Source organism: Thermobia domestica, chromosome 10 (genome assembly GCF_964235325.1).
Source record: "Thermobia domestica chromosome 10, izTheDome1.hap1.1, whole genome shotgun sequence".
NCBI classification, from domain to species: domain Eukaryota; kingdom Metazoa; phylum Arthropoda; class Insecta; order Zygentoma; family Lepismatidae; genus Thermobia; species Thermobia domestica.
This window is the reverse complement of record NC_137463.1, coordinates 174304751-174317124: the sequence shown is the minus strand read 5'-3', so window position 1 is coordinate 174317124 and position 12374 is coordinate 174304751. Positions and strand designations below refer to the sequence as shown.

Genomic DNA, 12374 nt, shown 5'->3' with positions numbered 1-12374 from the left:
TTGAAAACAGCTCTTATTTGAAAAAGAATACATAATGATCGTTTTTAGTTGTTGCAGTGGTCTTTCCAAGAAGATTTATAAAAATTCAGCGTAGCATAACAACAAAAGCTGCTTTTCTTATATATATATAATGATTGGTAAGATTAGTAAGATGAGTGTAGGAGCGCCGAATTCTACTTCGCCCCGGGCGCCGAAATCTCTAGCTACGGCTCTGTCCACATGGCAATAGCGAATTATTGGTATTTTATATGTTTAGAAAGAACTGTTTTATATACAAAGAATTGTTTTATTTATTTTTTGATACAAAATGTGGTTTTGATTGTTATATTTGAAACGTATATTTGAATCTTATTAAATTTAAGTATTATATCATTACGAACAATACAGTTTTAGCCTTGTACTAATGTAATTTAATTTTGATTTATACTTATTTTTATTTGTTATTATTTTTTGAATTGATAATGCAACTGATGAAGCTTAACCTAAAACAATTCACTTATATAACGTAAGAGTATGAAGGTAGTAAATTCTGTACAGAACTTTATATTGAAATTTGAGTGATATTACTGTATTATAATTATATGATTTTAAAGTGAGCGAATGAAATGCGATTACTCAATGGAGAAATAGCTAGTTATTTTTTATATTTGGATACTTTTAATACTTTATTTATCTTTTATTTTCTCGTAAAAAATATTATGCACTTATATTCATGGGAATATTTTTTCTTTTTATTATTTTTATAATAACTATTTCATGGATCTTGTAAAATTTAAATTTCTTGTGATTGATTCTCTTTTCCTGTTTTTTTTAAAGATGTTTCATTGACCAGTGTAGCCAGTCAAGTTTTGACAGCTAACGTGAAGTTTAGATGGTTACTGAGCTGAGCGCTCAGTCACACCGCTCGAAATGAGCGAAACGCAAAGTTTGCGAAAACAACTGGTTCTCAAATGCTGATGGGGCGGCGTGTTCTGTTGCATATGGCGTCCGAATAGGTTGATTTCTGCGCCTTCGCTAAGCATTTTTAGATTAACTTTTACTTAGTTGTTACAGATACTTATGAGAAAAAGATAATATACAAACAAATGAAACCTGACATTAAACTTATATACATATATGCACAATATTTTGAAATATGTATAGTCCCCAATTTATTTGCAGTATTGAATTTTACAATACAACCGTACTGATTTATCCCAAGTTATTTTTGGTACTTTGGTCTGATCTTGCTTCAGAGCATCAATATAATTTATTAACTGTGGATTTTTACGCTGGTATTGTTTTTAATTTTTACTGGTTATATTTGCTAAATTTCCTGGAAGGACATGAAAATTTAAAATTATAACAATTCTAAGTGATTGACATGAGATAATACGAGACAAAGTATCCGTTGCTACATTGTTACTCCAGGTATGTATTGGATTTTTAACTCTACATTTTGCATTTCAATACACCACCGATGCAACCTGGTATTTCATTATTTTGTGCTTTTAAAATGCACTAAAGCTTGATGGTCAGTTAGCACGATCACATGATGTTCTATTAATAAAGTACGCCATTTTCTTATAGCTTTGTCAACACCCAACATTTCTATCTCGGTAATGATATAGCGAGATTTGCAAGGCTTAAGTATATGTCTAGTAGAACCAATAACTTGTTTCCCATCTTTATAATCTTGTGTTAAAATAGCAGAAGTTTCAATAATCGAACCGTTGACTATGATAATAAAATTTTTTGACATATTTGGATGCACCAAAAGCATATTTTTTACAGATTTCGTGTTTTATTTTTTCAAAACACTTCGTATGTTTAGACAACCAGGTTTATTTTTTTCTTGTTTAAGCAGCTGGTATAAAGGTACTGACTTACGTGCAAAATTATGTATGAACTTGGAGCACCACTGAAAAAATCCTAAGGGTTGTTGCAATGTTTTAATAGTTGTTGACCTTGGCAATGACTTTGCTAGTTCCACATACTCTGGAGCTTTTGCTATTTTTACTGGTATTACCACAAAACCTAAGAAACTGGCCTCAGACACCATAAATGTACATTTTCCAAAATTGACTGTCATATTTGCTTTCTTTAACTTTCACAATATTTGGTCTAACAACTCAATATGAGCTACTGAATTAGTTTTTGGAATTAAAATGTTATTTGTATAGAATAAGATTTTTTAAGTATAGCAACTTTTAACACTTTGCAATGCTGCCATTAAACAACCTTTACCATTTTTGTAACGGAACGGTATTTTGCAATGCTAGTACATTCGGCCTTTAAAAGAGAATGCTATAAATTTTTTACATTTTTTGGTTAACTTGATTCAACAGTAGGTATGCACCAGGTCGAGGACGTTGTACAGGTTATCCCATTGAATCTTGCAAAGAGGTCATCGAGGCGTTTGACCTTAAAATTTGTTAATGATACGAATTTATTAAGTTGGACCAAATTAAGACAGACTTTAACCTTATCTGAATTCTTTTTTATTACTACGAGGGGATGGTGATGTTTTGACATTGCAGGCTCAATATTCCCTTGACGTAACCATTTTTGGATTTGCTCTCTCGCCTTATTCCGGTAACACAACGGAATTGGATAAGGTAGTTTTACATTAGGGTTTTCAGTCGAAACCTGGATTGTATACTTAAACTTGTTACATTTTCCTGGTAAATGGGCGAAAACTTTTTTAGCAGCTCATTGAACATTTTCTTGTGTTCCGGAGAAATAGGAGTTTTTTTATTACTTTTTAAATGTTTTTTGGAGTAGCGTATAGACTTTTTAGTTGCTTTTTTGCCTTTTATGGTTTCCACGTTCTTTGGACAGCAAGTTGAACATTGAATTTCCTGAACAAGCGGGTTATATAAAGACTCCACAAGAGCTTGATCCTTATTTGGGTTACCCTAATTCGTTTTAGGTTGCCTTGACCTAGCTTTATTATACGAATTTTCTTGTTGCATCAATACGCTGTTTTAGTGATTTGAGACTTTTTAAGATCCTCATAATCGCATTCACATACCTGTGTGCAGCATGCTTCCTCTGGATGGCATTTGCATTCACTCCATTTTTCTTTTACATTTCCAGGAAAATGATTATCCACAGTTAACTTATTAGTCATATTATATTGCATGTTGTATTTTTTCTCTTTTGATTCAACCATGGGTACTACTTTGTGCTCCCCAGTTTGAATGGTTACCATGCCATTTCCGAAATTTATTTTTACTTGAAACTTGTTCATGTAATCACGACCCAGTAGAAGACCTTGGTTCTACAGTGTATATATTTTAAGCTTCAAATTCCTCGACAGAATTCGCGACGACAAAGGGTTTTAAACTGAATAATAACACGAATTTCCTGCTTTCAGTCGACATTTAAATCCTTCGTCGATGTGATTTTGGTCTGTTAATATTGTTCCTACATACTTGAAAGTATCCACTTTATCGAAAATATTATTTGATACTTTGACGGATCCATAATTTGCATATTACGATTCCAGTGAACTTTCATGTATTTTGTTTTTTCTGAATTTACTTCTAAATCTGCAAAAATTTAATAATATTTCTGCATTTCTTTCTATTGTTTCTCCTATCTTCTTCTACTAGATTTACATAATCAGCATACGCCATAACCTGGTGAATACCATTCATCTCTAGGCCCTGGTTGTTATCTTTGATTTTCCTTATAGTGTACTCCAGAATAAAGTTGAATAATAATGTCCACAACGCATCTCCTTGTTGCAGGCCATTCTCAACGAGGAAGCTCGTGGACAAGAATTTTCCTACTCGGACTTTACTTGGGGATTCGTTAACACATCTTAATTAATCTAACTAGCTTTTTTCGGCATTCCAAATTCTGCAAGAATGTATCTTCTAATAGAATCGTAAGCCTTTCTAAAATCAATAAATAATTGATGTAACGGGGTATTGTATTCCCGTTTCTTTTCTAGTCTGGTCTATAGTTGGTAAATTTAATCTAAATCCGCATTGATAATCTCCAACAATTTCATCCGCGTATGGGATCAATCTTGCTAATAAAATGTTAGAGAGGAGTTTATAACACGAGAAAGCCTCGAAAATTATTACAATGCGCTTTGTTGTCTTTCTTGTGAATTGGAACAATGATTCATTCTTTTCACTTTTGTGGTAATTCCTCCTTGCTCCAGATAAAGAGAATGAGTTTGTGTATCTTGCTCCACAATTTTCCTCTCTAGCTAAAATTAACTCAGCCAGAATATAGCCTATACCCTGAGATTTGTATTTCTTTAATTTTTTATAGCAATTTCTACTCCTTTTTGGCTAGGCTCTGAAATTTATGGTTCATTTCCCTTTCCTCATTAACATTAGTTTTTGGCTGCGTGTTAAGCAAATCGTCAAAGAAATCTTTCCAGCTTTTTAAGATGCTATCTGTATCAGTAAGAATTGATCCATCGTCTCTCTTTAATATATGAAAGCGAGATTGATACCCTTTCTTAAATTCGTTGATGCTTTTCAATATGTCTCGAACTTTTTTCTTTTACTATTATCTTCAAGTGCATTAATTTAAGCTTTCAATAAATCGCGTTTCTCTCTTCTAAACATTTTGGAAGTTTCCCGTCTGATGTCAACGAAATTTAGTGTAGTTATATATTTCGGATTTTGTAACCAACACAGTTTCGCCTATTTTCCCTTCTCCGTTAGTTTGGTTCATTCCTGGTCGAATCATGATTTGTTCATACGTATTTTCGCGTGGTCCAATTTTTCTGTTGCTGTAATTTTAATGCTATCCCTAATTTGAAGGCAAGTATTCTCAACATTAGAGCTCTCAAAACCTTCTAAAAACGAGAATTTATTATACTTCAGCCTGGTATTCTCCTCTCGCCTGGTTCTCTTCTATTTCTTTAAACTAAACCTCTCCGTTTTCAGATGTTGAATATTCTCTTTATTGAACGATGATCTCTGTCTCTTATTGCTGCTACCAGATAGTGATCAGTGTCACAATCGGATCCTCTGAACAAGCGAACATCAATTATGCTAGACTGTCTTCTTCTAACTACTAAAACGTGATCAATTTGATTGTTTATTCTTCTACCTAGCGAAGTCCATGTGTATTTATGGACATCGCGATGTGAGAATTTTGTACTCTTCATGATAAGGTTTTAGGATGTTCCAAAGTTTACGAAACTAGCCCCGTTGTCATTACTTTCCTTATGTAGATTTTCTTTCGCTATAACCGGTTTGAAAACATCCTGTCGCCCTACCTTCGCATTGAAATCCTCTAATAGAATTTTCATATTGTATCTCTCGACTTGATCGAATACCCGTGATACTACTTCGTAAAAAGTGTATTTTATATCGTCATTCTTATCTTCTGTTGGGACATGTACACTCATGTCCAAAATTATTGTCGCATATCTATAAATATGTTGTTGTAGGAATACAATTTGATAACGAATTCTCCCGGTATTTCTTATAATGTTAGTATGTGTATAATCAGCAAAGACATGTATTGTGGCAAATTTTATGTCAAAAGAGCAGGAAATAAGAGAAATAAAACAAAAATAAAACTTTCTTCTCCATTTAGCAAACATTTTGTTTTACTTATTCTAATTTTCGTATTTATAAGTCTTTTTCTATGAAATTTACCACAAATATATTCCCTATTATACACATAGTATCAGCATTAAAAGTACCCTGCAAAATCATTATCAAATTATATTCTTACAAGAAGACAGTTATAGATATGCGACAATAATTTTGGACATGAGTGTACATTTAAAACGATAGTATCACACCACCGACCCCTAAAAGTAATAAAAGGAAGTCTATTATTAACAAGTTCAACCCGTTTAATTGGTGATATGAAAAGAATTGAAACTAAAATGCTATTTGTGTGGTCACATACAGAATAAAATTACAAAAGTTTACAATTATTAGTGGAAATTAATGCTGTTACCCATTTCGAACATATTAAAAGCACACAGTTTCTAATGTATTGAAATTTCATTTCTTATCGATAGTATGAAACGTTACAAATAGTTGTGTTGTAACTTTCCGTAACTGTTCTTCAAGTGGATTTGTAAACAACCAAAGGTAGTTTTGTCAATCAAAAGTTCCAACTGCTTCTTTTCTTACAAGTAAAAAATAAATAAATAAATAAATAAATAAAATAAAATAAAATAAATAAATAAAAAAACTTGGTGTGGCGAGGGTAGGGGGCGCCGAAGTCTCTAGCTACGGCTCTGTACACAGATACTTCAAATAAAATTGCTAGAAATTATCAGTACAATACATTATATATCAGAAAAAAATCCACGAGCAAATTTGATTATATAATATTATCACTGGATCAACGCAAAGTAAAGAAATTTTAAAATTATTGAAATTGAATGTGATTAAAAATAGATTATGTACTTTGTTTGCTTTTGCAGTAAATTGTACCTTAGTCACGTCATTTGATAAATGTATTGTAATATATATAATACGTATTACCTGACCAGGATAGCAGTGTGGTTTTGGAAGCATGGCGCTGCTGTTGTCTTTACATCAGTTTCTTGGCAAGCGCGGTGTGACAGGGGAGCGGAGAGTTTCATTCTGCAGTGTATCCAACAGTTTTAAAAAGTTGCAGTTTAGATGTTATGCATAGCCGAATTTCTTTCCGCTTAATAAAGAATGTCGTAAGTTATGTGGTTGTAGTGAACCATTCCTGCAGTAATACAGATGTATTGTGGATAGTGATATATGAATGGAAATTACCAATTTAAGAACAGCATAGCACAATTGACAATTCAGTGAGCTTCTACCGTTTATTAAGCAGATTGTATAAAAATTGATTACGTTTTATTCGATGTCATTATAAAACAGGAGCAGCCTGTAAAACGCTGCTCGATAGTTTGTTCGCAAGTTAACGCCTTCACAAATGACTTTTTTTTTTTTTTTTTTTTTTTTGCAATGCTGTAAACATCTATGCCTCTTCTGGCGCTTACTTAAACTAACAGATGTTCACAAAGCACAGGAAACCTGTAAGCTTCTGCCTTCTATTGACAGCAAGCGGGATACAGCCGCTCAAACATCGAAACGCGTGACACGCGTCAAAATACGGAAGTGAAAAGTGAAAAGCAACGCGTCCAGCGCGTCAAAATATGGCAAGGGGTTAATATAGAGGGTGTATTTTTCTGCTTTTTTTTTTTTTTTTTTTTTTGCTTGTTGCTTAAGATGTTCTGCAAATAACTTCTTGAAACTGTTTGTCTTAACTTGAGCCAGGGGCGGATCTAGGCTGAATGTTTGGGGGGCGGTCGTTCGAAGTCAAATCAAGGTAAGAGTGTATTGCAAAAAAAAAAAAAAAAAAAGTAAATCAACTTTAGAAAAGGAAAAGTAGCTATTGTCTGCAATTTATAGAACAGAAATGGCCAACTGCGATTTCGAAGGTGGACATTTTTTGAGCAAGAACGCCAATGTGAGCAATTTCTTGCAATTTATTGCTTTATTTGACTTCTGCAACGTAAAACAAAAAAGTAAGGCCTACCTATTTTAGGTTAGGTTTTACATATATAACACAAAGGTGAAAATTCTTAGGTTTTATTTTTAAAATAAAAAATATCCTATTCTGGGGGGGGGGGGCAATCGCCCCTGGATCTGCCCCTGACTTGAGCATATGTGTGAAATGATTTATTACGAACAGGACAAAAAGGACTGTGATAGATTGATTACAAGTAATCCGGTTAGAAACACTGCTGCTTGCATTTTAGTTCCAAAACCGACCGCCCGCACTCGTTGGCTGGTCAGGTAATACAATATCTGTGAAACTCTACAATCGATTTTAATTCTGTATAAATATAGAGGGGAGGCTGTTTTGCTTATCATACCGGTACCCCTTGTTGATGGTTTCCTTGTTCACCGCCGGTGTATTGGATAATCCTGTTCGTATCCACTGCTCCGATTTATTTACGCGATTTTTCACGTATTCAAATTACTTGTAATCGGAGCAGTGAATCGTAATATTGAATCATATGCGCCATAAATTAACATTGCTCCTATATTACCTTTATATATTAAATAGAAATATAGTAATTGAAACAAGTAATACTTCTGGTATTTTCTAGCTTATACAATCCGTTAAAGCTACTCTAAATACAGCAAAGCAAAAAATAATAGTTATTATTACTCAAATATACAGTATGGCGCTAAGTTCGTTGTACAAGACCAGAGGGATGATTCCTGAAAGCAAAACAAACAAAAAAAGTTCTAATAAACATAGGGCGAAAATCGCGTCGTTTACGTGTTTTAAGCTGCCAAAAGCGTGGGAAAACTTTAGAGTTGAATATTGCACAAAGTACTGAGCGTAGACGTGATGCGGCATGATATCATCAAAGGATCCTAACTTTCTCTATTCAAATTTGAGTTTTCAGATTTGTGTAATGGCGGCGCAAGGGATTCCCTGATATTTTATGACTAAATTGAGTTGACAAGAGTATGTAAAAGACGTCTCACTACCTGGAAATAATACAACGTGGTCAGGAAATTTTCTAGGGAGGGGCCTGTCTTCATGGTTGCTATATTACGGCTGGTATTTCTGGTATTTAATATACGTGGTTTGCTATGTTACGTATATATTTTCGTGAGCCAGAGGGGGGCCAGGAACCCACCGTGCCCTCCGCTTCGGGCGCCCATGCACGTGGTAGATCAATACACATACATGCAGATAAAAGATGGCGGAGAAGGTAATAATCACTGTGCGTGGTTGCATACCTCCTTAAAAAGTACTATACATTATTCGCCGTAAGCTCTAAACTGCGATAAACAAAGCCATTTGAAACTAAATCTCGCTGATTTGCTGTTGTCCTACCGACGCTTGTACTCCTCCGCAAAATAGTTCATGCGATTGCATTATTACTTTTACTATGAAGCTTCATATAAAACTGCTATATTATTATAAATAACAAAAATATAATACGGATTATCTAATAATACTGCAGTCGAGTGTGGCTAATGAAACAATAGAAATAAACACTAAGCATGCGCAGTAATTCTGGCGCCAACTCAACTGTGGACGGGTGTTCTGCTTTTAAAGTCTGAAAGATGACTGGCATGAATCCCGGTTCCGCGAGTGTTGTGGTGAAACACCAACAAGGCAAACCTTTACTCACTAAGCAACAATTACTTACGAGCGAAATTCAAATACTTTTCTTTTCTTTTTTTTTTAATCTTTCGAGTTTCTTTTCTTTCTTTTCTGCTGCTGCTGTAAGTATCTGGACAACACGAGACAGTATTGTCAAAATGCACGTGTATAATTTGCTCCTCCCCGTGGGGAGTGGGAGTGATACATCATTAGCCAATCGTATTTGTGACAAGCGGAAGGATACAAATATTTTGTTTATCGGAGTTTAGAGCTTACGCCGAATAATGTATAGTAAAGACGTTGTGCAAGTTTTCACTGGAAACGTCACGTCGCCACAATGTAAAAATAAGTATATACAACACAAGCCGAAAGGTAACAGAAAATGAAGAAATTGAGATACTAATCTGCTCATATTAATGACATCCGAATTCTTTTGTTGACGATCTGTTATTGATTGAGAAAAAGAAAGTACTCTAGTCTCATTTGTGTGATGTACTGATAGAAATGAATGTGCTGAAACAGTTATATTATTATTATTATTATTATTATTATTATTATTATTATTATTATTATTATTATTATTATTATTATTATTATTATTATTATTATTATTATTACGCCTTCTTTGTCTCTTAATAGTGGTTCTTGTTCAACTCCTGTAGTATTAAAGGTAGACGCGTTCTCAAAAGTGTTGCGATATCATTAATATGAGCAGATTAGCAATCGGAATTTCTTTATTTTCGGTTACCTATCGGCTTGTATTGTACGTATTCTTACATTGTAGGGACGTGAAGTTTCCAGTGAAATCTTGCACAACGTCTTTACTTGTACTTTTTCAGGAGGTATGCAATCACGCACAGTGATAATTATCTTATTCACCACATTTTATCTGCGTGTATGTGTATTGACCTGCCAAGTGGTATTATTTCCAGGTAGCGAGACGTCTTTTACATACTCTTGTCAACTCAGTTTACGTCATAAAAAGTCCGGGAATCCCTAACGTCCTTTGGGGAATCCCTTGCGCCGCCATTGCACAAGTCTGAAATTTGCAAATTTGGATAGAGCAGGTTAGGATCCTTTGATGATATGCCGCATCACGTCTACGCTCAGTACTTTGTGCAATATTTAACTCTAAAGTTTGTTTTCCCACGCTTTCGGCAGCTTATAACACGTAAGCAACGAGATTTTCGCCCTATGTTTATTAGAACTTTTTTTGTTTGTTTTGCTCTCAGGAATCACCCCTCTGCTTTTGTACAATGAATTTAGCGCCATACTGTATAACTTTCTGATAATTTAGGGGTGCAAATGCCATACTGTAGTAGTAGCATTTCAGCAAAGAAGGAATTTCACCCCTTAAGTTTAGAGATGCCCCTCCGTTTTTTTTATAAAAAGAATAGGAAAATTTACAGGAGTAATGAGGTAAGAAATGATGATTTGGAGTTCTTGTGTGACCTTTAGATGTGAAGGTTTGCCCGGAAAGTTGTGTTTAATACGACAAAAGATCTGTAGAGTGGATAGTCCTACTGAATTTGAGAACACAGTGTAGAAAGTATGGGAAGGTAGTGAAAATCAAGCGTATAGAATAGAAAATCGGTGTGTTGAATATAGTGAAAAAGTAATGGGCAAACCTTTACTTTGAGTAGAACATTCACTAAAACCTAACCTAGCCTATACTTTAAATTAAGTGATAATTGGAACTTCTATGAGAACCGGTTCCAGTCACTGTTCTAGTCTAATTAAAGTCTTACCGGGTAACCTAAACTAATCTAACAATTTTTAATGTTTTAAATGCTTTTTAGTAGATTTCAAACTGGAGAGGCATCCCTAAACTTAAGAACCAATTTCACTCTTAGCGATATTTATTATTACACTAGTTATCTTCGTACTCACTTTTTGGAATTTTTCTTAATAGTTTCACTAGCTGCTATATAAATATACAGAGTACTTAAATTCACCAAAAAAAATTACAAAGCATAATCTTCTTCTTTCATACTAGTGTTAAAATTTTATCTGATTTAAGTTGGAAGAAGAAAAAAGAGAACAATGTAAGACGTTCATTACGGGGCGTTTACACTTAGTCGATTTGTAGTCAATTAAGTTGAACTGACGTCACTTTCGACTCAGTCGACTGTGTAAACAGTATTTCGACTGAATCGCCTGCTGGTCGAAAGCGACTAATCGACTGGCAACTGAATTGAAAAACGTTCTCGGGTCGATTCGATCAGATTGCCCAGCGAAGACGACTGGGTTGCCTAGTGTAAACACCTAATTCCAGGAAGTTTTCAGCGGAAGGGAAAAGTGTCTTAGAGGCAATGAGCATGCCATTCCGGTTTACAGATGTCTACAAGAATTTATATAATAAGTACTTCTTTCATTAGGAAAAGTACTTATATTAGCCTATGAATTGTTTCTTGTGGGAGTACTTGTATTCCTAGGTACAGATTCACTTTAGGATGACTTAATTGTTATGGGTATAAATACAACGTCGGACATATTCTGTAAAAGCGACAGTGCACAACACAAACTAATCTGTGCTAGGTGGCCACTGAAAGCAAGAAGTGTATCTATCAGAGCACGGCGAAGGTAGTAGACTCGCGCGGGATTGCGTTCGTAGGGAGCAGATGTCAGCGAATGTAGGTAGACCAATAAGCGTAAGCGTCGCTGTGGTATGCATATAAATGAACTGCCCTCATGTTACTAAACGCCTTACTTCTTACCTGCGTGACAGCGCTTTAGAGACTTTCTATTTCAGGTGTGCCCTTTTGGCGCTGCTGTCGGTGTGTTTTCCCGTACCTGCCTCGAAATTGGAGGGACAATTTGCTACGGCCGAGATCTTTCAATTGTTGGATGCGGTAGCGTTGCCACAATGAATTATTTCACAGTTTTCACTGTGCTCTATCTTGTTACCCATTCTAAAAGTACCCTACTATGTTCACTCATCAAGACCAAACGGCTGAATGGCAAATTAGCAATCCCGCTGCGGCCATTGACTTCTTTTCCTTAAACAAATGGCGGGTTTCCTCAATCAGTGGTTAGCGGGGGTGGGGCCGAAGTATGTTTCGCATAGTTTCCGAGGGCACACCTGGAGTAGACAAACTCTAATTACGAATCATGACTTGCCACACTACATTAACATAGTCTACATATTCAGTCCATCATTGTTTCGTTATAAACTATTACATGATTAGAAGGGCACATTTACATTACGTTTTATAACATTCTTAGGGATGTCAGAGGTAAGATTTCCATATATTTTGATTACTTACGTATTCCTCTTTTTAAATAAC

General features: G+C 34.8%; 1 protein-coding gene across 1 annotated transcript in view; it reads right to left on the bottom strand.

Annotated features, from left to right (window-relative positions):
* The window catches only part of LOC145662849 (sperm flagellar protein 2-like), a 32975-nt gene extending 21820 nt beyond the window's left edge, over positions 1–11155 (bottom strand). Inside the window, exon 1 of the mRNA XM_081728778.1 lies at positions 10978–11155. The gene's annotated coding sequence lies outside the window, so the exon portion shown is untranslated. The remainder of the gene's footprint in view (positions 1–10977) is intronic.
* Between the last annotated feature and the right edge of the window lie 1219 nt (positions 11156–12374).